Here is a 27,267-nt window from a genome sequence, read left to right on the forward strand (position 1 = left end):
GATAAGATAAGATAAGATAAGATAAGATAAATCTTTATTGTCACTATACAAGTACAATGACATTACCTTGGATTCTTCTACAGAAGCTTCAGTAAAGACTATACAAGCTACAGAAATTTATGGAGGAAAAAAAAGAAAGAAATAAGTAACATATAGCAATAACACTACACAGTATTAAAGTATAGAAGGAATATTGCACATGAAGAAAACTACAGTTGAGAGTGCAGGAAATGATCAAGAATTGCAATACTGCACGGTATAATGGATTACAGTACATGATATACAGTTGAGGCACGGAGATAAATGAGATAGCGCCATTGTCATGCAGTAAAAAATGGGTGGAGCCCATAACAGTTAAGGTGCATGTTTCTGCATGTGCAGTGCCTGATGTGTGTGCTGTGCAGTTCAGTGTGGTGCTGCAGTGAGTGGGGGGGCAGAAGTAGGAAATGCAAAGTCACTTTCATTAATTCTTCTTGTCTGGAAGGGTTAAAGACTTTAGTTTCTCACCTGTGCTTCTTGTACACTGAGTCTCATTAAGAAATAGTGTATCTTCAAATACAGTTCACCGTACTAGATGAAATTATTTTCTCCTTTTAATTCATGCCTGCATACACTAATCCTTAATATAATTTGGGTATGAGGTTTGCATCCCTGGAGAAATATAGTATTCCCTCTACACTACTGTTGTGTCTGTGTTTCATCTTAATTGAAAAAAATGGGCTATAGTGGGTAATGGCGGCAAGAATTTTACATGACCCAGATATAAGACGACTTACTACATATCTGAATATGGGTCATTCAAATGATGGACTGAATGTGGTTGATGGTGAAACTAAAGTGAGTATCGTCTTTTAACTCATAATAAATGGCACAGTGTAAAATCCTTAGTATAGTAAAACTACCTACTGTATGCTCAACACATGCAGCATTTTGCCCTCTGAATATCATTAACTTTGCCCTTTCAATACATTGGGACTAAAACCAGCAGTATGAAGCCACCAAGAATGGTGAAAAGACACTCAGACTTTAAGGCACAACTTGGAATCGCTTCCTCTCAGAAAACACACTTCTTTTAAGAATCCATAACCAAACCAATAAAATCAATTAGTGTGGCAAATTTTATAGTTATTTTACAATATCAGATACTGGATGACGGCTTATATCTCTTCTTTTATGAATTCTGCCTGCCGAAATACCTATTCCAGAGGTTCCCAAATTGGGGGGACTTTGCCATGGGGGGGCATGTCCCGACAGCTGAACCAGTGTTAGCTTGACAAAAACTATGGCAAATGCTATTTGTTTTTTTTTCTATTTTTTTCTATTTTGCTATTTGTAAATGAAGATTTTTTGTTTACGAAAATCAGACATCAATAACATACGAGTTCATATACGATGCCAAAAAATGTCAAAATAACACTGACACTTTCATCAGCCAATAAAAATAAGACCAAGATGAGACAACTTTAACGTAATATGTTCAGTTAGTGAAGTCCATCTGTAAACTCTTTTGCCATTATGACTGTGCCGAAGTCAGGTTAAGGTAGGGAAAAATGTACCGATATATGGATCATTTTCACATTTGATGTGAAACAAAATAAGCCTCAGTACAAACCATGTGGGGCGGCAGTAACACGTACAACCACAAACAGCGAAGTGCTTTTCTGAACTAGGCGTGGAAATAACCACAACTATACTGCTTTTCACTATTCAGATACAAGTTTACACTTGTGAGAAAGAACACTTGAGTATTCTTTATTCAGTCTATGAGCTGGGTTTTTTCTTTAAAAATGAATGAAGATGCTTCATGTGTAAGTCTTTTGTTTAAAACCAAATTTTAGTTTTATTTATATTTTATATATTTTTTTGGTCCTCACAAGGGGAAACACAATTTTATAAAAATCTGTGACTGCAATCAAAAAACTAAGAAGTCTTGTATTTTGTTACTTATAGTTAAGGTTTGGGCTGGGTTGGGGGTAAGATTGTCATTGTTGGGATTAGGGTTTTGTCCATAGAAATGACTGGACAGTCCCCACAAAGATATAAATACCGGGTCTGTGTGTGTGTGTGTGTGTGTGTGTGTTGGGGGAGGCACAATAATCTTGTTATCTGAAAAAGGGGGGCCTGGCAGGAGCTGTTTGGGAATCTATTCCATGGGGCACCTTCAAAGATGAATAAACAAAAGCAGGCAAGGGAGGCACAATACTCGTGAATGTGAAAGGTATGGTGGCTCGATGGGCAGCACTGTGGCATCACATCTGCATGGCTCTGGGTTTCCATTTCACCCCAGTTCTTATCGCATCTGATCCTGGCGGTCCTGCCTTGTTCAAGCTCATTGCAACCCCACAGTAGACAAGCAGTAATGGAAGATGGATGGATGGACAATAACATATGCCATAAGCTGTTTCCTTCATACAATGGTGGTAACCCCTGCTCGATGACAAGCGTCCACTCCATTATTACACAGAATACACCCTATGAACTGGATTTCACCCACTGTGGTTCAGATCCTTCAATAATCATGAGGGCACAACAGCATTGACTCGCTAAAAGAAACACCATTAAGCTGCACCCCATTCAACCGATTGTGTGTCAATTGACAGACTGCAAAAGACAATTATGCTCTTAATGTTCCGAAGCACCATTTGACGGCGCTTTCATAAAAATCCATCACGGGCTAAACGTCAGAGTCGATTTGCACCATATTTTATTAGACTGGTGATAAAAGTCAAAATGCTGGCTCAAGAGAGTATAAGCTAATAAAAACATAAATTTTGGACTCTCAGGTATTTGTCTACCACAATCTGGTTCAGCTCTGTGTTATAAATAGGTTATGGTGTTCTTTGCTATAGAATCACCACAGAGACAACACTGTTGCATCATTTCAAGATAACACACAAAAAAAAAAGACTTTTTTTTGTCTTTTTTGTTATCTTTGTTATGGTAATTAAAGCGCATACTCACTATCTTATTTTTTAACTAGCATTTGCAGAACCCACTAGCTTATACTACGTTCCAGTTATAGGATGTTTTGAATTTATTTCAGGTAGCAGTAGCACAGATGGCTTTACTGTCCGTATATTAATTTTAAGTGCATTTACTGTATAGCATTAGCAAAACTGTTTAGGTTGATATTTCATTTTATTCTCCTAGTCAGAGTCTCTCTGTTCTCTTCCACTGACTCGCTTTGTTTAGGCTGGGTCCCGATGCTGAGGAACATTTTATGTAACAATGCCATCCAGACAAGCAGCTTCAGAAGCTCATCTTCTCATGTAGACTTGCACCTTCCACCTCCTTTTAGCTGTCAAGTGCAAGACAGAGGCTGCGTTTTGGATGGCCCTTTGAGTCATCGCTGCCATTTCATCATTCCATTCCTGTCCTTCATAAGACAATTTTTAAAAGCTGCAGAAAAACACCACAAGGGCGGGGTGTAGTGGGGGCAACGAACATTTACAGCAGCAATTAATACTATAGATTAAACCTTTGTCATTTAGGGTACTAAAGCGATTTGATTCTGCTAAATAAAACTGTTTATCATATGGCTGTTTTTCCCATTTCATTTCTCCTTCCTTCAGCTTTTGAAATCAATCTAACAGGCACTCTCAGCGGAAGGCACACTTTTCATGAATCTCCTTGAAAACTGCCTGTGGAATCGTTTGTTTTCTTGCATTATTAAGGCTATATTAACTCATGCTCCAAGCCCAAGGGTGTGGTTTTGTTATCCCCCATTTCGCCTTGAAGGTTGTCCGCAGCATCGGGCTGGACCCACCTCAGCGCACAGTGAATGCCAGAGCATGGCTTTAATTGGGCTTAATGTGGCACTCTAAGGCTGAAGCCTGGGCAATGCACTTGGAGACTAACAAAATAGCACTTGAAGACAAATGAAGCTTTTTACCTCCAGTCCTGACCCCAAATGTGACTCAAAGCACCCCATCCCTAGTACCCCTGGTAACCCTAAAAGTTGTTAAAGCCATTAGCAACAACAGTTTTAACCTTCACTCCTGAACCTGCCTTGAAAAAAGGTAGATAAAGCACTAGGTCCTGTTCCCTAGCTATGGTGAGCATTTAATATTTGGGAACAAAAGATAATTTCAACCAATGGCAGTGCAGCTGCCCCTTTCTGCTGGGTGTACTTGATGGCAGAAAACATGAGAGAAAACTCCTACACACTGTGTAATGCTAGAGTACACATTAAATTGATCCACCTTGCCTCTGGGTCACATAAGTGACGGCATCAATTGGCTTATACGGGATAAAACTTCACAGAAAAAGCCATCCAAGTGGCTTTTTAATTACAGCCCAATTCTGAAAAATGGCAGCTTTTAATTTGCTTGTTAAAAAGTCTCCTCTTAGGTGTTTCATTACATGATTGCCTGTTATTTTCTCCATTTTCCTTTATACGTTATTCATGTAGCTGACAGTCTTCGACAAGAAGGCGTAAAATGCTCATTGCTGCAAATGTGTGGGAACAGCTGAAATGGCAATCAGCATTCACAGCAATCACCACTACACACCAGATAATTAGAGCACGTCTTTACAAATAAAACTTTACGTAAACAGTATTAATTGTGCAAACTGGATTTAAAAGACAGGGGCCTATCATGTATTGATATAATCAAACAATATTTTAGCCATTGTCCTGCAGGGTAAGGTAATTGGAAGCCATCCCACTGCCTGAAAGCCCATCAAACCCAAGATTATTAATATCTATATCTTTCTTATAAGTTCCCATCATATATATAAAACAGTCGGAAGATAAAGTTTTGGGCATGCCAAAAAAAGCTTATGTGCATCTAAATAGACTGCAGAGGAGAAGGACATAAATATCATTAGCTCTGCACAGACTGATTGTTCACACAAGCCTCACAAAATATATAAATATACAGTCAGTAAGCACATTGTGTTATCTAGCAAAATCCTATTTAAAAATTCATCAGAACTCCCAGTCTTCTATTGTCATATGTACACACACACACACACACAGAGTATAATCCCGTTATAGTGGACTCGCTTATAACGGAATATCGTCTATAACGGACGAGGTCCGCTGGTCCTGGCCGCACACATTTAAGAACATGCAGAAGAAGCAGCGGATATAGCGGACTCGCATATAATGGACAAACAATTTGGTCCCCAGGGCCGCTTTTAGCTGTAGTTTTGTTCAGCTATAACGGACATGCAGGCTCCACCTACAAGGCGCGTGGCGTGCCGGTGATATCTAGCGCAGATACGTACTCGGAACGTAGTCACGCTCTATAAATAGGCATGGCGTAACAGCAGACAACACTGATTGGTCTGTGTGGCTGTCCATCACCAGGCACGCTGTGCGTCTGCAGACGACGCTCGCAGCAGGAGGGATGCAGTAAGCAATGAGGTCAAGGTTACTACTGTACCATCCATGTGTAACCACTTATAGGCCATATATACTTCCAACAGTCAGGTAAAGTTGGATTACTACATGTACAATATAATAATCTATACCACAAGTGTGTCTGCTGGGGTGTGGCATGAGTAAATGGTGTCCTGTAGTTGTGTTCTGGGCACAGCAACTCTGGACATAATGGACTTTGGATATAACGGGATACATTGGATATAATGTTTTGCCAGATCCCTTAAAGTCCGTTATAACGGGATTGTACTGTGTGTGTGTGTGTGTGTGTGTGTATATATATATTCTTGTGGTAATGAAAACTAACTAGATATTTTACTTTGCTACAATTACACCATGTGAAGAAGAAAAGTTACCATCACTGCCAGTCACAAAATGAAAAAAGAAGCATACATAAGAACAAAAGATCACTGCATGCGTTCCTGAGTGTCGTTAGGTGGATGGGCCCTAAATGTGTAAAACATGAAGACTGACAGTTATGCTTAGCTCAGGATTTTCAACAATGTAAAAGTCTTCATGGTTTCAAGCTCAAAGTCATTTCATCTGACAAACTGAATCCAGTTATCAAAAGGACAAGACACCTTTGGCTCTCTAAAACATGTTTGCATTGATGTCAGTCTCACTTACGCAAATGTGCCCCATGTACTTTCAATTATGTTCTAATTTCTCCAGGTATATATATATTGTATATTATGTTCTCTTCCCTATAGTAAAGGTATCTTCTGAAGTATTTCACTTTCCCAGAGGTAATCTTATTTCTCTGTGCATAGATCTTCTTGTCGTGAATTGCTGCTCTCAGCTTTTCCGTCAATCTGGATCATTTCAAGACTGAATATAGCAATCATTTTAATTGGGCCTATTCTGATTCTTCAGTGATTTTCATTTTCTTAAAAAACATCCAGATTCAAGGAAGTCGTCCTGCCTTATGTACTTTTCTGCCCAGCATTCAAAAATGAGCAAAATTATTATTTTAATGTTTGATCCCACTCACCTTTTTGCAACTAGAACTGAGAACAATTGCCACTTACCACAATTTGATTAATTTTACCGGAACTGTTTTCAATCAAATTTATGCAAGTGTTTACTAATTTTTGGAATACACTCAAATTCTCAGTATTGTTATAAAACATTGCTAAAAGTTTATGAAAAAGCATAAAAAGATATATCATAATTAATTTTATAGCAAATCAAGACCCCACGGAAGAGTTATCAATATGTGATACGATTATGTTGTAAATACTGCTGAAAGTTCAATTCATCTTAAAGTGCTATTTTTAGACTGGCAGCCTGTATAGCATATTTCCATGTTGTGTGCTTTGTAGTGTTTGGGATAGATCCAGTAAGGCTGGGCAATATGGCAAAATATGTTAACAATGATAATTTTTTTATCATATTTGTCAATATTGATAATTATTGATAATTTGCTTAAATGCTCCGTTTCGCTTAAATTCCATTAGCATTCCTCTTAAACAGACTTGCAGCATGAAAAAAGATGGACTGCAAACTTAAGTCTAATTCTAATAAATAAATCACACAAAAATATTTTTTTTGTCCCAGTGTGTAATATTAGAAAACGCAGACAGTATGGTTTGTTGCTCGATTTTTCTTTGACTGCCTCGCTTCTCGTACCAGGGACCGGGTCTGACATTGTTGGTAGAGCTGCCACCAGCCCTATATTTAGGCCTATGAAATCTTTCATAGTAAATAAATAAAGCAATGTGCCCCATTTTGAACCAATACACGATCCTCCCACCTCCCACCCCACTCCATCCCCCAAACCTGGCAAATTTTATCGTCAGGGACCTGGGACAGGGTGGGGTGCCCCATATTTCTTGAGAATGAAAGTGGAAAGCCTAACTCAGTTATCTATCCTTTCAGGTTTGAGTTGCCTGCTTTTACCATAGTGTGTCAGTGTGGTGTCCAGAGTGTTCTTTTCAAGATACAGAACATCCTAAGCTGCCTGTTGAGCTGGAAGGTCCTCTGGTCCATGTCACGAAACTACATGTCCATTGGCCAGCTTCCTGGAGGACAAACACTGGCCATTAAGCGGGAAAGAATCCATACCGGCCCTAAGCCTGAGAAAGAGTTTTGATGGCAATTAAGACTAAAACTAATGCAAAAATGACAGTCAACTGCAGTGATTGGTCATAATGAGCGTTGCAAAGTAGGTCTGTCAGGGCAAGTTGATCTAAATCAGTGACAAAGAGCAACAGTAATCAGTCAAAGAGCCATGAAGAAACCCTTATGTAACAATCCGCTATCTCCCTCTGGGAATGACATCAACATCTTCTCCTTTCATATCATTTAACCATCTCGCTTTCAGATCTCACGTCTTTGTCACCAGCAGTCATCAGCTCATATGTAACACTCAAAATGTATCAGAAACAGATATGCTACAAGTTAAAGGTAATGATAGCTTGGCTCGGTAGTCTGAGGGATGAATACTGCTGCTAAACTCATGATTCATCATGAATGGGGTAATACAGCTGAATTCACATGAAGAAAAACCAAACACAGCGACATCATTCCTACTCTAGTCCGATACAGACTTAAAAATAGTATAACAGAAGGAGGACAAACTCAACGACTGAACACACTGACGTCCTGTAGTACATGACACAATCCAACCCTGTCTTTATACAAAATTTGTGGATTCATTCTGCCCAAAATGTACAGAGTAGTCACTAGGGCCACATCAATCCCTTTCCCCTGCTAAGAAGCCTTATAATAGGGCAGCTGCTTGTCATGCTTACCATCATCCCTCCAAGATCAAAAGGTCAAGCGCTGAGCAGAGTGAACTTCCCTCTGACGAACACAGGCATCAAGCAATCAGTACAGACCAAGCCATCGATGCCGACAAAATATCTACTCTGACTGCCGGCAAGCTAGATAAGAGACAGAGTCAGATGTTCCACCAGCTCTTTCAGGTGTACTCAGAACGTTTTGTTAATCATTCCAGAATCATTTCCAAAAACAGCAAATGCATCAAGCATCCAAGTAACTACTAAAGTGACACTATTAGTTTAGATACTGAGCACATTCAGGGCCTTCCTCCATCATAGTAGTGCAATGATATGGAAATTTAAGCCTAGAGCCTTGATCAATAATGAAAACTGTTATATTTTTGTCTACTATTGCTAATACTGATACTGATAACCAGTTAACCTCTGAGCCACTTGCTAAGTGGGAGGGCAGTGAAACTTAGCATAATGGTGTTGCATTACTTTTTTTTTATTCTGTGGAAAACAAAAGATAGATCTGCTGGCAAGATTTAATTAAAAAGATGTTGCAGGCTTGTACTTTGGGATCTTTTCTAAGTGGAGTTGCCGTCATACCATATTGTAAAAATACATGATGTGTCTCACTTTGAAACAATATGGGATACGATTTGTCCTGTTTTTTTAGAACAAGTGATCGATCCCCCCCCCCCCCCCCACTACCCCTCCCCTTCTCCTGCTCAGCAAACTTTGTCGGGGACCTGGGGGAGGGGGGGAGAGAGGGGGTGACCGCTACAGAAAATGCAATGGTTGCCAACTGGTCAATCGCAACAAGCTACTGTGGGGCACACCCCACTGAAAGCCAAAATGTACTGAGAGGACCGCCCTCCCAACAAATTATACTGTCACGACTTAATAGCTGGTCATATTTTTTTCTTTGTAAAAGTAGCTGTCACACTAAAAAAGGTTGGAGACCACTCATCTAATGCAGTCATCTGCATTATTTTAGTAGCCCTGTCTTTAGCTCTGGTGCTGCTAACTTTTAATATTGATAAAGTTTACATACCAGCTGGCAATATCAGCTAAGATTGACATAGACTGATGATGATATCGGTGCCATTATATGTGGACCAATATATTGGACATCTCTACTAAATCTCTCACCTGTGGGTACTTACGGCAGCTGCATGGTTCCTTTGCGTACTTCCTGAACCACAGTAGAAGAACGTTACCAAATTGTCATACTATCTCACTGCTGTAATTATAATGCAAAAGAAAATATTTTCCTGAATATAGGTATCAGCATGATACCTTTTTGGGTTCCCCAATACATGTGATTTTGGAACTGGTCTGACATCACAGACGCTTTGTCGTTAGTGCATTGACTCAAAAAGCATTTGACGGATCTTTTTCAAACTTTGCAGATTCATTGTCTGTGTGACAAACTGAAGCTGAGTAAATTTTGAGACAAATTTCATTCAAATTTAAGCAACACCATGTAGGCAGTTTTGACACCATTAGCACAATAACTTAAAATTTATTTGAAGGATCTTTTTAAAACTTTGCTGACATATCGTATCAATGAATGTCTGGAAGATTTTGAGATAAATCACCCCAAAACTGAAGGAATGCCTTGTGCGTGTGTGTGTGTGTGTGTGTCTGTGTGTGTGTGTGCGTGTGTGTGTGTGTGTGCGAGCGCGCGCACCTGTGCCTGTAAGGCTGCCTTTACCATTAGCATTGAGTAGATTGTCAGCTGTCAGTTTATTAGTTTAGTACAGTTCTGGGCACTGAACTCTAGCCTGGCGTTATTGCTGTGACTCAGCGCTGCCAGGATTTTGAGGTGCTGCCATCTTCCTTGGGGATTTCAGAACTCGTCAGGCACCCATCCAAAGTGATGACATGCTACCAGTTACTTCCAATAATGTAAGGAACATGCTGACCTGTGTCTAGCCTAAGGGTTGCTGCTTTCAAATGGGATCTGTTATGGGTACTTAGTATGGAACAGCACTGGGACCTTGTACATCTGTTGCCCCCTGGGTGGAAAGTGGATAGATCATTTGTCCTGCCTATCCTTCTGGGTGGCAGGTAGATTGGGGTGGCCTAGTCTGGTCCAGTCTCCTGTAACTGTTAGCTACTGGTCAGTATAGTCTGACTTCATGCTAAACTGCCACTTGGGCTTTGCTCATGTGGTCATGATCCCCTTTATTGCAGGAAACTGGGAACCTGCATGGTCAAGAGCAAAGAGGGAGGCTTTTGCGTGGTGTACACAAGTGAACTATCAGAGCTTTACTTTGGCTTGCTCTAAATATGTCACCATAGTGAGTCATAATTGTAATTCAATAGCATTCTCCCTGAAATCCTTAAGGTTTTTTTTTAATCCTCTATCTTTAGATTTTCATGTTTATCGTCTATAACTAAAGGCTGCAGATTCTTACCTATGTTAAAAAAGTCAAAATTAATACCAAAGTGCTGCAGGTGCTGTTTTTTCCCTCCATAATTAGGATGTGGGCGTCTTTGAAAACAGTTTCTTCCTTTTACTTCTTGCTCCTCTGAGAATGGGGGCAGAGTCACTCTCTCAGCTGTGAGTCTGTTTTGCATGTCTGTGTCTTCAGTGTGTGGGAGTTCTCCCACTTCAATCTGCTTTGTGTGTGTGTGTGCGAGCGGGTGTGTACATGTGTGTATACGTGTGTGTGTTGTCATAGTTAGCGTTACCATTTTTCCCATTGAAATGAATGAGCGGTACCCATAAGGATATGTTTACCCTACATGTGCGTGTGTGTGTGCACATGTGTGTGTGTGGGGTTAAGATCATGCATATCAGCCTTCAAATGCAACATAAAGGCAGTGTTATCATTCTTGCATGAGGAAACAGCTCAGTTCCTGATCCATTCTCACAATTTTCTGTTATTTTAAATCAGAAATATTGGTCAATGAATGTGTATATGCTCGAATAAGGAAAATGGAAATGGTATTGTCCTATGGAGAACTGTGATTTCTATGAATTACTGCAGAACAGACCATTTCATTCTCTTTTCATCTTGCACATCCATCATGGAATGTTTAAACAGGAAGGTAATGAACTGTGACATTTAAATATCTTGACTCAGTGTCCATACAGTGCCAGACACCGGCCTACATATAACAGTACAGTCATGTGAATGCTGGTTATTGCTGCCTGGATATGCAGGATAAGTTCAAATAAATGTTGTCTTGTTATAACATCATTGTCCTCTCAAAAGTGCAGAATCCATTGCTAGATAAATGGCTATGGTTACACTTCTCTTGGATGTTTCTACTCAGACGTTATTGTCACGCCCCGCTCCGTCCGATCCTAACGTGTGCCACGCCCCCTCATTAACCTCATGTGGAATCCCAGTGTTTTACAGCTGTTTCTGATTGTTGTCATTAGTTCATTGTATTTAGTCCGCGTTTCCGTTTGTTTCCCGAGTCCGGTCATTGAAGTTGTTTCGTTGCATGCTTTGTGCTGGCATTAAACCCCGTGTTCCTGATCCCTGGATTCCTGCCTTGTTTGTCTGCGCTCCGGGCGCGTACGATCCATAACAGTTATCCTCATTCTGACAAAAGGTTGCCATTGCCATAGGACTTCGCAGGATTTACTTTCACCAGCACCTCCCTCCCCCACATCAACAACTTTGCCACTGGTAAGTTTCCTAAGTGTTAGGTCAGTGTGATACAGACGGTTTCCGAACAGCAGTCCCAGTCACAGTCATGTAAAGCTCATAAAATGAGATGGGGCTGGAGAGGTTCTGATTGGTTCTGCAGCAATATCTGAGGCTATCCTTTTTGGTTTTTAGCAAGTATTCTGTTAAGTGACCATCTAACCCTGTTGATGAGTTTTGACTCTAACTACTGTCTTTCTTTGCCAATGCAGTCTGTATCGTTACAATTTTTCGGCTGATCCTGACAGTATATAATTTTTCAGGTTTTTGTGAGTGATGCACCTGCATTTATTCTGGCCTCTGTGGTACTATGTTAGTTATCAAAGAGTAGCTTTGAAAGCTCACATATCTAATTGTCAAACCTGACACAAACTGCTAATTGGCATTCCGGCTAATATGACTCACTTTTGAGGTTGTGTTGTGGCGTTCCCATAATTTTGTCTGCCACTTGTTTGTGCACATTAACACAAACAGCCTGCTCCTCCCAAAAGAGAATCATGTGGCTCCAACTGAATACATACAACACAAAGACAGGGTCAACAGGTTCAGTTAGCCATTTTGGCTAATACGTGCGATCTAAACGATTTTGTACGTGGTGTTATTGTTGGTGACAGAAGTGGTAGTTCCAGCCACTTTCCTGGGATTTTCACACACTCTCTCTGGAGTTTATAGAGAATGGTGCAATTATCAAAGACCATCCAGGGAGCAGTAGTTTTGTTGCTGATTTTGGTCAGAGCAGAACGGCCAGACTCGTTAAAGCTAATAGGAAGATCACAGGTGCAAAAATAACAGCTCAGTACAACAGTGGTGTGCAAGAAGGATTCTGTGGATCTAACCTTAACGCAATTCTGGAGATAAAAGTGGGTCCAGCCCGATAATCACATGTATGTGGCCACCGAAAGTACGAGTTTGTAAAATCTGACGCACAACTTTGTTTCAGTGGGAAACCGGTCACTAAGAACATCAGAGTAATAGACATCCCTCATTTGTCATCTTAACAAGAAGTTTCACTAGCGGGACCAATGTGTCTTCTGACAAGCAGGACAGGCCAAAACCACGTGGTCCCTGCCGAGTCACAGGAAAGCCCCACCCCCAGCAAACCCCAAGCATCACCATGCCTTCACTTGCTGAACTGTGAATTAACAGAAAATATAATTAGCCGTCCCGTTTGCACACCAGGGATGGCGCTCTGGCTCCCTGGGCATCCCTGAGGCTGCCTTAAGCAGATGTGGCGCACTCACAATACAGCTAAATATACCGCGTTAACAGAGGAGATTAATTAAAATGAACACGGTTCACAGGATCCCTCTCTCTCTATCACTTTCTCATTCTCTCTCTCTCTTTCAGATAGCGGTGAATATTTAAAGAGGTACGACAGAGGTGGGGCGTCTGCTAGCTGTTGACTGGCTTTGTGAAGGCATTTAGGGCAGCCTTAACAGGTTCTCACACTTCTGTGAAAAATGTGATGGATGCTGAAGAAAGGGCAGAATATTATTTGTTAGGGCAAAACTTATTAACCACACATAGTCCAGTAGAAGTCATATAATTTCTGATTTCATTACCTGGTCTGACTGAACTCTTACATGCTTGATTGTTCATTTATGTCAAATTAACTACTTTTACAGATCAAAACAGCTTCTTAGATCAACCATGCTAGGCACAATGGCTACTGCCTCCGTTATCAAAGAATTTCTAGCAGAATCTGGCAAGTAAATATGCTGTTTGACTTGAATTCATTTAGTTCATGTCTCTCCTCCCACCATAAGGAATGAAGTGGGGACCTTCAGACAGCCCAAGATAAAACTCCCAAATAAATCCTCACCCCCCCTGTGTTTTCTGGAAAAGCTTAAGAAAAGGTATTTTCCCCCATTCAAAATGAAATCCCTTAATATGCCAAGTCATATTCACATGCTGGATAAATCATCTTTGCTGGCTTAATTAATCTTTTTTGTTAGTGTAGCTTCAAAAAGCACTATCAGGAGTGTTCTTTGAAAGGCTGTGATGCACACACACACACACACACACACACACACACACAACCATTAGTGCAATGGCTCTTGCTCAATGCTCTTGCTCACATCCCGTGAAATATTCTTCAACTTCCATCCATAGACAGGCAAAAACAACCTGATACCTAAGGCCTAATGCAAAAACAGCAGCCCATGATAATCAATGCAATACAGCTCCAGTTGCACTATTGATGAGATCCACTGCAAAGAATTCTGCATTCCTGCTAGCACATTTAAAATCTCATTAAAAAGGTTTTAAAAGGTTGTGCCCATCCAGGGCTACCACATTAAACAGGGGAATAGGCATATGCAGATGTCTGCTCAGATATTTCAGGCCGTGATGCATTTTCATGGTCCTTATTAAACCGAAGGTGAAAGAAGACCTCACATAACCACAAACAGAACATTCAACAATAACGCAGACCAAGGGGATTTTCCACAAAGCAAGATGGTTAACTTAAGCAAGAAATCATAATTGTCCAATTAGAGTTTAGGTAAGGAGCATTCCTACTGGACAATAATGACTTCTAGTTTAATTTAACCCAACTAACTGAGAAATCTTGCTTTGTGGAATCATGGAAACGCTCCAGTTCATGGCATTTTACTATTTCATGTTCTCCCGATGTTCAGGTGAGTTTCCTCTGGGAATTCAAGTTTCTGCCCATTGTCCAAAATCTTCCAGTTCTGTCTTCTCTAAATGGCACATAGTGCATTCCTGTGTGTACAGTAAGTGTGTGCCCTGCCAAAGACTGACATCCTCTTCAGGTTACATGCCCTGCACTTCCAGGCAATAGGAAAGATGGATTGATGGATTGATGGATGGATGGATGGATGGTGGACAGATGCATTAATGGAATATCCACCCAGCCATGGTTTTTTTTTAGAATCAAAACGTATCTTTTAAAACCTGGGATGAGTAGCTGTAAGTACTCAAGCTGAGAGCCCAGTGGGCCGCGGCTGCCCGGAGAGCGAGTTCCTCCCTCGTACTCCATTCTATTCCCTAAGGCATGTCATTATCATATTCAAATGGGAAGACAAGCTAACCTTCTCTACTTTCATCTCAGAAAATACCCTGGTTGTACCTTATCAGCCTTGAAAGTAAGCACTGTGGAGAAAGTATCATTCGTATCTCTGGTAGTTCTCTGCTGATCATGCCACCTGCTCCAAGCAAGGTGATTCACTCCATAATCAGTTCCACGGTCTCTCTCTGCAAAGTGTGCCATTCTTTAGGTCTTCGCCGGAGTTTTGTATCACCGTTCATATCTCCCACTTTCCCACTTGAGCTTGCCCTCTGCAGATCAGCAATATGCTGAGGTAACGGTCAACTGCACACAACACTAGGCCCCTGAGCCTAAAGATGGCGAACTGTGGCCGGCAGTCAGCCTGGGCACCCAGCTTTCTCTGGAATCTCTCTCTCCCTCCAAACCCCTTAATCCACATGCTGGCTGTAAGCCGAAGGACAGTCTCTCCTCCAGCCAAGCTCAGGGCAAGGGGATGCAGCTGGCTAAGACAGATACACACACTGTAAGTCAAAAAGAAGGCTCTCTCACCCTGTCTTCAATCTTGGCTCCCTGACATGCTTATTCATGACCACACTGGAGTTAGGATAGGTCACCTGTATGCACAGTTACCAGAAAGAAAGTGGTCACAGTTATGGGCTGCTGAATTTGTATTTATAAATATATGTTACGTATAAGTATTTAAGCACAGTGTGAAAATGCTACCATTGCCTAAGGATCTGCATAACACCCTAATAACCAGTGAGACAGAGAGAGGTCTGCTTAAAAGCAAAGCAGATTGCATCTACTTTTTGTACCAGGCTTTGTAATATTAGATTTTGTCTATCTATGTAGCCACAGAAGCAGTCTCGCTAAATATAGTATTGAACTGTGAAACTGATTACACTCGACACTGAAACCATCCCTAAATACTACGCCATCTACTGGGTTATTCTATTCCACTGCAAAAAATACCTGTTATTTCAGAATACTGTATATTCAAGACAACTGTCTGTAAGTACAACACTGGAGCAAGTTATATTCCAGTAAACATGTCCCCCCGCAAGCCCAAAGAGGTGAACTTTATGAGGAAATTGACAAATGCCTATTTTCTGTTTGTCAGGCACAAACGCTCATATATAAATCATTGTAATTTGCTTTGGAGTCACACAAATACAAACAAAACCACATGCAAAATCACCATGCAGTAAACAGACGGTGGCATGCAAAATAAAATAAACTGTCTCCACCTCCCTTGGCAGGAGAGCTGCCATTTTATATTATGGCTTTTCTTTGGCTTGCAGATTAGCACAGAGAAAAATTAAAGGCACACAGCTTCAGGCAAAACCAAAGAATTTGGGTATCAAGAAGAGGACCTGAAGCTTGTGAGACAGAAATAGCAGAAGAGTGACAGAGAGACAGACAGACACAAAAGAGATGGTACAAAGCCTGGAAAGGAAGATGGGAAGAGGAGGAGAGATAGAGGGAGACAAAGAGATAAAGGAGGAGATTAGAGAGAGAAAGAAATAAAAATGTAGTGAGGGTGAGAGTGGGAGAGACAGGTGGAGGGAAGAAAGACACAAAAGGGTGGGGAGGGTAGGAGAGAGAGCAGAAAAGACGTAACAAGACTGAGGGAGGAGAGAAAGAAAAGCAGAGGAATGTTCTGTGAATAGCAAGTGCTGTTTACAGGTGACTTCGTACTGATCACTTATATTTTGGAATTCAGCATAATGAAGTACACAGCCTGATACCCAAACATGTACCAGGTGCAGGCTAGTCATCTTCAGCTAGGAATCCTTGTCATCACAGCTTCTAATACCTACGGCAGTATTTGTAATACTGAATTGAATCAGATCTATGGAAGACAGCGGGAGGTGGAAGGGGGGATGTTGGGAGTGGGTTAATCATACAGAAGCTCTCTGTATTCCAGATAACTGCCACTGACACCATCACAACCTCTCTTCCCCTCACACTGTGGGAAGAAGCAGGAAGCTACTTTTGCCAAAAGAAAGGATTCCTTTATTTGAAATGGCTGAAATTGCAGAGCAGTGATAGAAAATCCAGTGGCTATGCTGAGTTCACGCTGATCAAACATGACTGTCTCACAGACACGCATTACATAAAGGTGCCGTGACTCAAGTGCATTGTTTGTCACTACAGTGTTACTCAAATACTCTCCCAAGTATTGGTTTCTCCAATTATCAGTGTTGGTGATTAACTGAATTATAGCAGTTTTTGTGGTCCTGCTACATGTGTCCCTTCAGTATGTCATAATGAACCTCCCTAAGTAAAGAATATTATGAATGGATTTGGAAACGCCTTACAACACAATGCAGACACATCAATATGTAGATTAATTAGGTGAGATTAACTGTGAGAATGTGGTGTTTGTGAGAATTTCTTCCCGGACAGCCACACCAGCAGCAGAGACCTAACAAGAGCGATCAGGCTGTCCGCCTGTCAGGCTGCCAGATAAATAAATTTTGACAAGGCCAACCCTTTTACCAGCAATTAGAACTCCTGACAAATGACAGGCCAGCCACAAAGATGCCGGCCTTCGATGGGTACAAGGAATCACTTAACGCTTCCAGCTGTACCTGCCTGTCTGGCCAAAGCAGCGACCGCAGGGCGGAATATATTCATCAGCAATGCATGTCAGGAAGCCAGAGCCTCCTCAGAGCTGTTGGGGGAAACAGCAAGCAAGCTGACAGCAAAGAGCAGGACTGTAATTTGGAAAAAAAGATGACAAAGCAGCTGCATTTCCACAAAGCAGCTGCATTTTTAACAAGGAAATAACATACATTTTTAAATTGCAGACAGGCTTGGACACACAGAAATGAATAAAACTGGAAGGACTCTGATGTGATATCTTTTCAGTTTCACAAAGCAAACTTAGTGTCTTGCTTGAATTTTGGTGCTCGGGGCTCTGCGGCTTCAGATGAGCCATTTGCATTGATTAAAATATCAGCGGAAAAAGGAGGAATATTTTTATTTATATGACATGCACCTCCATTGTTGTATGTATGTTCAAATGACTGGGCCCGGAATGTGCACATGACTTGACCCCAATACAGATCCAGGAACCCACAATCACATGGAAGGCCACAGAATGGTGGCGTGGCTGGGATCCTGGAGGAGGGGCTCATAGGTCAGCTGCTGGGAGCAGGCAGAGCCTCAGCAAGCCCTCCCCATCCGTGATCTATGCAGAGGCAGACGGTGGGGGCCGGCGCGCTCCCACAGAGCCGCTCCGCTTGAGCTGTCAAGCTGCACACTCCAGAACACTGCATGTCTGAAGTCTGCTGCTTCCTGCTGCCTGCGAGCACCTGGGTCTTTAAACTCAAGAGACCAAGTAATAGTTCGGACTGAACACCCCATGTCTAAAGAAGAGAGAAGAAGACCCCCCTCCCCCACCAAGCCAACCAACTGGCCAGTGTCTAGGGGGCTGTGGAGACCAGCTTAAAGCTGCCAGTGAAAGCAGGTGCATGGTTCACAGGGTAAAAGTGAGCAATATTTGCATGTGACTGACAGAATTCCTCTCTAAACTCACCTTTTTGAAGCACAACAACCAAATCGCATTTCAACCTATAGTGTTTCTGTTGCAAATGTACCAATAACAGACACCGTTAATCTGAAACAAACTGGTCAAATTTGCCCTAGAGGCCTAACCCTCACCTGCTCAGTAGAGTACCACCATTTATCAGTATATACCTCCATCTTACAGAATAAAAATACTTATGCAATACTAAGGTCTTAAAGATCTGTACTATTTTAAGGATTCATTTTTTTTCTCAGACCTTTTCTCAGACCTTTGACCAATTTGAAACACAAGTTTGTTAGCACATGGTTTGGAAAGAGGGCTCCTTGTACTGTGTACATTTTGTTCAGAAGCAAAAAATAAATTAAAACACTGAATATGGGAAACAAGAAGTCAGCAGCTCATCTGAGCTCCGCCTCACTGCCAGGTCGCTCTCTCTCTGTTTCTCTTTCCAGTAGGGAAAGTCTGACATTTATAGAATAATTAATTTCAGTCTTAATTACATTTAACCTACAAAGAATATAAGTAAAACAGAAAAGCAGAAATAGCCAAAAGTGGTCCTTAGCGTCAATAAACACCAGCAAAATGACCTCACAGTCCTGCTGGTTTCAGACCAATTTAAAGTAACCTGCTCTCAAAAACACAATGTCAATGGGAGGGCTGCAAAACGCTGGGCATTCGCCTTTGCGCCGCCATCTTGGTGAATTGTCAGTCATTGTCACTCTGAACACATCAGTGCAAGCAAGTTAAGTTAAGTAGAGCTTTATTATCACACCAATCATATTCAGTACACTATATATGGTAACATGAAATAACATTACATAAAAGCAAACTATATAAAATAAAAGCAAACGATAAAAAGAGAAAATGGATATTATTGGATATGAGGCACACGCACTGAAAGAAAAATTTGAGTCATCCACTGTTATTTATCAGGATATCGTTAATTTTCTGGTTATTCCAGTGTCTAATTTGACACTGAAGCAAATGAAAGCAACTAAAAATCTGGAGGTTTGATTTATTTCTTTCTGGGGAAAAAAAAAACAGGAAAAATTATGCAGAGAATATTTTGGTGTATTCACAGATAAGTAATTACAAGTATAAATTCCATGATTATTATTCATCATATATTATCGTATAGTGTTTATTGTTTTATTATTTTCATGTAATGGTTGTGTTAAGCGGGGCGGCATGGTGGTGCGGTGATTAGCACTGTTGCCTCACACCTCAGGGACCTGGGTTTGAGTCTCTGCATGGGTCACATGTGTGTGGAGTTTGCATGTTCTCCCCATGTCATCATGGGGTTTCCTCTGGACATTCCAGTTTCCCCCCACAGCCCAAAGACATGCTGAGGCTAATTGGAGTTGCTAAATTGCCCTTAGGTGTGCATGTGTGAGTGAATGGTGTGTGTGTGTGTGTGTGTGTGTGTGCGTGTGCATTGTTATTACAGCAAATCTGGTTTGATCACACATAAGTGAATGTGTTTTAAAGGTAAACTGTCAATCAGTTTATTTTATCCCTGGACGTTCAGCTTTCATTGGGCTGGAGGAACTATCTGCGAAGTTGTTTGTTTTTGCTTTCCTCTCTTGATATCTGTGATGCTGGTAGACTGCTGTGTCCCATGTTCACTATTGGTGCCCGGTCAATGTTGCCTTTGTCGTACTTAGCGGACGTTTTGCCTAACTTGAATGGGTAAGAATGGCCTTTAGGATTATGTCTTCATGTCATATTTTCAAAATGAAACATTCATTTTATGTAATCAGCTAACCTCTCATAAATCATGTGGCACAAAAATCAATAAAACGACTTGCATTCGGATTAGATTACATCAGTCGACACATCCATAAACAGAACAGGGATCATGAGATACAGAAGTATTAACATGCTAACAAAGACTAAGCCAATGTTCACCAGCTAACGAAGATCAGTACCACTATCTATGGAACTGACCACATCGAAAAACTAGTCATTTTAGCATCTTACCATTACAATGCGCCCTCCACAAACACTACTAAGGTTCCTCTCAGTATGATCCATTCTTGCGATGCTGTGTAACTGCTGGCAGCGCTCACTACATAAAATTTCACCTCTTCTCCCTGGATTGCCATTTTTGTACAGTTTTGGGAATCCTAAAGTATCCTTTACCTTTGTCACAAACCCTGTTGTTGTTGCAGCCGACAACAGCACATCCAACCATGACAAATGCAACAAAAGAGCAGAGAGAGTACACACAGAGCATCACACCAGACAGGAGACTATACACCATATGGAAGATGACAGCCGTTGCTTAGTGTGCATGGTGCAGTTTGTGTCATGTGCAATAATCCTATATAGGAGAATAATGCAATGCACCAGGCAAGAGTTTGTAAACGTAGCTTGTTGGTGAGGAGAACAAATAAAAAATACAATAAGCATGTAGAAATATTTCTGAGAAATCAGCAGCAGTGACCAGAACATGACATGGTCCGACACGCTGGACCCGATTACTAGAGAAGCCTCATTAAGCGGGCAGTCGAGAGGGTATCTCATTTTAAAGTGCGAGCCCGCAAGGGTGATAATAAAATCATCACACTGTTTCTTTGATACTATCCTTAATTACCTCTCAAAGGAGAATCAAATGGGTAAACAGCGCTTAACAGCCAACTGGGAGTGTTTAAAGTGTTTTAGAGCCCAGAAATATTCACAGCAAGCGCTAAAGAGCTTCCGAGGCGGAACGCAAAATGGCTGGGTGGCGCACACAGCAAGACACAGTTTCAGCTAAAAACACAGGGCTAGTGGAGACCCAGCTGCACGCTCACTCATACAACTGTGAAAGAAGGCAAAGTGATGCCCAGCGCTGGTTTCCTCGCAGCAGGGCAGGGCACAGGATTTTGGGGTGATTCTGCACACCCAACAGAGCAGTGTGCCTCAAAAATCCCTAGACAATCCCCAGAGGAAGTTGGGGACCCTGTAGAGACTTTCCACACAATCTAGCAAAAGTACTAACAGCTAAACTGATGGAGCTGACAACCACCAGAGAAAAGAAAAGCCACGCATGAGCGCACCCACAACCCGAGGCCCCTCTGAAGGGGAGTCCCAGCCTGTCCTGGCCGTTCGAGGAAAGGTTGCTGGAGAGGAAACATGTCACCCCTCCCGGATTTCCAAGAAAAACTGTGCATTTTGGACACGCAGCCCATGTACAAATGACCTGGCCTTATCTGGGGGAAACAGGCCCACACATCTCCCGCCCCAGAGGTGCAAGGGGGCACCATTATTTTTGAGGAGGGTGACTGACAGCCACCACTACAGCAGAGGTTGTCCGGGACAGCAGAGGAAGAAGGGCGGGGTCTCATCCATCCATTCCCAATAGTTTCAGAAAAAAAAAAGATGAATATGTTATTGTCGGCTCAAATGTCAAGAGCTGAATCACCAGTGCGACAAGGAAGGGGGGGCGGGGGGAGTAAATGTCAGTTGTGCATCACTATGAGGTGGGAGAGACACTTGGGGGATATCGATTTCCTGAGCAATTTAAAATATTTTCCCTGTTTTACCAGTGAGCAATATTTAATATTTATCATATATACCCAATCAATCTTGTTTTAAGAATTTCAATTTGGTATTAATAATCCATGTAAAATATAACCCATTGCATTCCATCATTAAGTACAAAACAAAACTAACCCTATTTCTCATAAACATCCTCTGCCAGTCACAGCTGTGAAGTTGCAGCCTTTGCATGATTATCAGCCAAACCGACCCCTTCTCCATCACCCCCAGCTCCATCCTTTAATTTCAGCATCCTTCATAGCGTGAGCACAAGGTCAACAGCCAAGGGGGCAGGAAGCAATCTGCGGCTGCCCACAGGAGGAGGGGGGGCAGTGCTCCCCTCACCCCCAGGAGCAGCAGTCGTGGCATTCCTCCTTTTCGCTCCCCCAGGTACCTACAAGGATCAGCCAAGACCTACCCACTGCCATACAGCATCCGCTTCCAACACAACTCATACCCCTGAAGCTTAAATTCAGCCCAAGGAGGCCGAGGTATAGGACTGTGGATTAAATCAAATTTAATCAGCCCTACTATGAAGTATACTGATTGCAGGTCGAACCTTCAGTTCTGTAGGTGAGCACTGTGATTGTTAAGGCCTTAACTAGGCCTGCACTAAGACATATAGAGCCATTACTGATGACTGACTAGCATCATTAGGGACAAGAATAACCACATGACCCTCTCCAAACAATTCCCAGCAGTTTGTTACTGTTTATTCCCCAAGTTTCCTCATCTACCAAATGTTACACTGTTATTTCCCAAAGAACTGTAAACAATTCAGCTCTTAGAAAATACGTTGGAGTCAATTCTGAAGTTTTCTCTCCAGTGAAGAATCGCATCTTGGAGCTTTGATGGTTTCAGTGTGAAATGAACACACAGATGTGTGAGGAAATACAACAGATAAACAAAAGAGGCAGGAACCAAACAGAATACAATATACAAGCCAGAATGTAAGAGACATCACCTTGCAGCTATTTGGTGGAAATTTACATATATAAACAATTAGCAGCATTATAATAAATGGTCAGTGTACCAATTTGTCCATGTTTTTTTGTCTAAAAAGGATTTAGTCAGTGAAAGCATGTGTGTTGAATGGATGCAATTACGCATGTTAGACCAAAACTATAACATCAGCTGTAATAACATTTAAAATCAGTTCTCATTCAATACGCTTTTACATGTATAATAAAGCATGCTACACTAAGATAACACAATACATGCATAACAGGGATGTCCCAAGCTGATATCAATGATCGTAACCGGGACTGATCCAGCCATTTTTTAATTGATCAATATCAGCTACTACATCCCAATCCAAAGCCTGATCTCTTTATTTTCCCGCATCCGCCTCATTTATGTCAGTTGCGCAGATTGTAAGGTTCCGTCACACACTACAGTGAGCCAGAATCGGCAGATATAAATACTGAATGGATCACAATGGGGTAGCAAAAAAGGTGGATTGAGACATCCATAATGGATAAGTATGCACACCGATCAGGCATAACATTAAAACCATTGACAGATAAAAGTGAATAACATGGTGCCATTATGTTAGGCATTTGAACACTTAGTTCTAGGAGTTGATATGTTGGAAATAAGAAAAATGGGCAAGTGCAAGAATCTGAGCAACTGTGACAAGGGCCAAATTGTAATGGCTAACCTGGGTTACAGCATCTCCAGCATTCTACCAAAAGCGGTCCAAGGAAGACCAACTGGTGAACCGGTGATGAGGTCATGGGCACCCAAAGGGGTGGGGAGCGAAGGTGAGCCCATCTGGTCCGATCTCAGAGGAGAGCTACTGTAGCACATCTTGCTGTGTATGGGGCTGTGTTGCCGTAAGCCAGTGGGAGTGCCAAGGCTGACCCCTGCCCACCGGGAGAGCGCCTACAATAGGCATGTGAGCGTCAGAACTGGACCATGGAGGAATAGAAAAAGGTGGTTTGGTCTGACCAGTCATGTTTTCTGTTACATTATGTGGATGTGCTGGGTGCATGCACGTGTTTTTCTGGGGAAGTGATGTGCCACCAGGGGGCACTATGGGAAAAAGGCAAGCCGGCGGTGGCAGTGTGATGCTGGGCAATGCTCTGCTGGGCAAGCTCAGGTCCTGGCAATCACATGAATCAGTGTGGCACGATAGAAACATTTCAGATATCATGATGTGACTTTTTTTTGCAATATATATTGTGATATTTATAAAGCAAGAAGGAGTTCAAAATAAATATTTCACAATGGAATGATCTCAACAGCAAGGATGAAAATGATTATGATTGGCTCAGAGAGTGCATGCAGAGCTTGTGCAAAAGCAGTGGAGACAAACTTTAAACTGATTTTTAAACATGATAGATAATCTCAAAAAGTGAAAACTGAAAAGTTTGCTAAAGTTTGTCTCCTATGGACAGATTGGAAATGTTTTGGCCAAACCTGGGCTCGGCAAATCTCATCACCAAGATTTCAAAATATCGTAACAGTATTGCACAATAATGTGGTTTTTGAAAATGCTGTATACTGTGTTATAATGTCCGGACAGTATGAAAAATCCTGATCTTAACCCAGCTCACAATTGCTGTCCTTGACAAGTGTATGTGCATAACATGCAATGTCGATATTAATTTGGCACCTAGTCCCAGTTGTGATTGATGGTTCACTGTGTGTGCAGAGGCTGCATGTCATTCACTATCAACAAACTTTGTGTATCCAAAAACCCTTACATCACAGTAAATTATGTCAGGAGACTTCTCTTGTAGATTAGTCATGGATAATGCGAACCATGCGGGTTTTCCTTTTGTATCAAGCAGAAAAAAGTTGCAGCATGACGTGTTTGATTTAATTTGGCTTACATGACATTGCACGTATTGCATTGTGCACATCATGATGAAGATGCTGAAACAATATATCATGCAGCCTTAATGTGAATGTTACTTCGACACATACCACCTTGACACATACCTACACTTTGTTCCAGACCAAGTACGCCCTATCATGATAACAGTATTCCCCAATGGCAGTGGCCTCTTTCAGCAGGATAACGCCCTCTGTCACACTGCCAAAATTGTTCAGGAATGGTTTGAGGAAAATGAAAAAGTACAAGGTGTTGACTTGGCCTCCAAATTCTGCAGATCTCAATCTGATCGAGGATCTGTGGGATGTGCTGGACAAACAAGTCCCATGCATGGAGGCCCCACCTCAGAACTTACAGGATTTAAAGGACCTGCTACTAACATTTTGGTGCCATATATCAGGAGAAGACCTTCAGAGGCCTTTTGGGGTCCATGTCTCAACAAGCGGCACGAGGGGGACCGACACAATAATTTGGTAGGTGGTTTTAATGTTATGGCTGCATTAAATAATTGTATATTATTATAGAACATGCACACAGATAATAAGTCATCTCCCAAGTAAGCCATCAGACAGAAAGGAAGTGCTGATCTCAGCTTTGTGCATGCAGAATTACTGTTGACTTTATTTGTACAACAAGGACTATTTAACTTTGTTATTACAACTGGAATCAGCTCAGCCCAAAGCATCTCCTAAAAGGTGTTAATTGCTTCCACTAAACCTAAAGGACCAATTTACATAATTTTATTTATTTATTTTTTTAAAGAAAAAGAGCCCAGTGTGGCTTGATGTGCCAACACCACTGCATGCAGGAAGACGCGGCTGCATTGCTAAGTGCCGAGGAGCACTGTGATCCTGACAGAGCTAATCGATGAACAGACTGAGCCGTTTAAGACAGGCGTGCGTTGCTGCTGCAGGCATTCCTCCTCAGCCTCATATGGTAGATCAAATAAATAAACAAATGAAAACACCAGAAGAGGACTTGACACTGACAGGCACCTGAGAGTTCCCTTTGCCTTGGTTATGAACTACTGCAGTGGTCACAAAAGCCATTAAGGTTTACAGTCGATCTGATGAACAAGTCCTCTCCTGCGTGGAGCGCCTCCCCCTGACTCCTTACCACTTTTTCAGGCCCACACTGACACTGTCTCATCACTCCCCAGGCCCGGAACACAGGCGTGTCAGGCCAAATGCAGACACCATTACTACAATTATTCCCATATTTAATAACAGTTTGGACACTCAGAGGATTGCCACACCATTATTCCCACACACCATCTTCTCCTGAATGTTAATAGGTGTGTAAAACACCACACCAACCCAAAGTAATTACAAACCAGGGTTCATCACTTCATCACTGCGAGAGATTTGTAAATGGGTACCTGTGACCCTCTCACATATTTATGAATTCATATGTTCACGTGCTGGGGAGTGTGTGATTGACTCCAGTAGTAACACAGCACCTTCATTTCTTTGCCCAGCTCAGCAGCTCTGTACAGGACAGTGTACAGTGCATCCTCATAAATATAATGAAATGTATATTATTGACCGTAATGTTTGACTGCCTACATCAATCTCGCAGGTACACAGACAGCATGACACAGAGAGGCCCCCAACGGCTGCTTCTGAACTGAGGGATAAATAGCCACACACTGGAATGAACTAGTGCTTCTATTTAACATTTGCGTCCACTTCTTCCTGTTACACCACACAGGCTGGGTCTCTTAAACCCGAGCGAGTCCCAGAGGTAACCACATGTGCTGTGACATGACACCACATTAACTGGAACGAATGTCATTGTTCACTGGCACAGATTAAAACAGGCATATGGCAATGCTTGATTCAAACTGCATAACAACCACAAGATTAAAACCGTTTTAGTCATTCCTACCAGGATTGCTATTAAGTGAACCTAACAGCACAGCATGAATAACATTTTTATCAAATAATTTAATCAGAGTCTGAAAGAACTGTTTTCCTCCAGCATCTTCAAGACCAAAAGCACTGACAGAAATTAAACAAAAAGCTTTCAAAGCACACAAAAAATTAGCCCATTTAAATATTTCTGTCCATGCAATATAACTAAATAATGCACATACTTTCTTCCAGAATAACAGAACAATTAAACCTGAACTACAGGCAACAATTTTAGTACCAATTTATCTGGCAACCCACAGCAGAGTGAAACTGTTTCCGTAAACAAAAAGACTGAGCTTTGTTTCATTATACAATGCAACCTTTAATCTAGAAACAAAATTAAGGTGAGTTGCGAGTTGCAGCCACGTGCCCAGCAGCCTATTCTGTTGCACTCCGGATTCACTTCATAACGGCAATTCATTGACACAATGAACATGCATTTAAATGTATGATACTGCTTAAAACTCCCCTCAGAACAGTATCTACTCCAGAGCCAACACCAAACTAGGGGAAGAAAAGATGTGACTTCAGTGCTTGACTTTCAAGACAATTTTTGAGGCCGTCTACCTTCATTTAGAAACACAACAGCAACCTGCCAGTCATTTAAAATGCTATTCTAAACGTAAGGCCACGAGGCCTCACAAAAGAAAGGAATCTGTCTTTGG

The 27,267-nt window shown here is 41.6% G+C and overlaps 1 protein-coding gene across 2 annotated transcripts in view; it reads right to left on the minus strand.

The window, feature by feature from the left end:
- Nucleotides 1–27,267, minus strand: part of LOC111857809 (transmembrane protein 132C) — a 200,220-nt gene that overhangs the window by 167,465 nt on the left and 5,488 nt on the right. The window contains exon 1 of one of the 2 annotated variants that reach the window (XM_023838983.2): nt 15,343–15,409. The exons of the other annotated variant lie outside the window; for it this stretch is intronic. The gene's annotated coding sequence lies outside the window, so the exon portion shown is untranslated. Of the gene's footprint in view, nt 1–15,342; nt 15,410–27,267 lie in introns of those variants that run through there. 2 annotated transcript variants of the gene reach the window in all.

The sequence above is a fragment of the Paramormyrops kingsleyae genome, chromosome 2 (genome assembly GCF_048594095.1).
Source record: "Paramormyrops kingsleyae isolate MSU_618 chromosome 2, PKINGS_0.4, whole genome shotgun sequence".
NCBI lineage: Eukaryota > Metazoa > Chordata > Actinopteri > Osteoglossiformes > Mormyridae > Paramormyrops > Paramormyrops kingsleyae.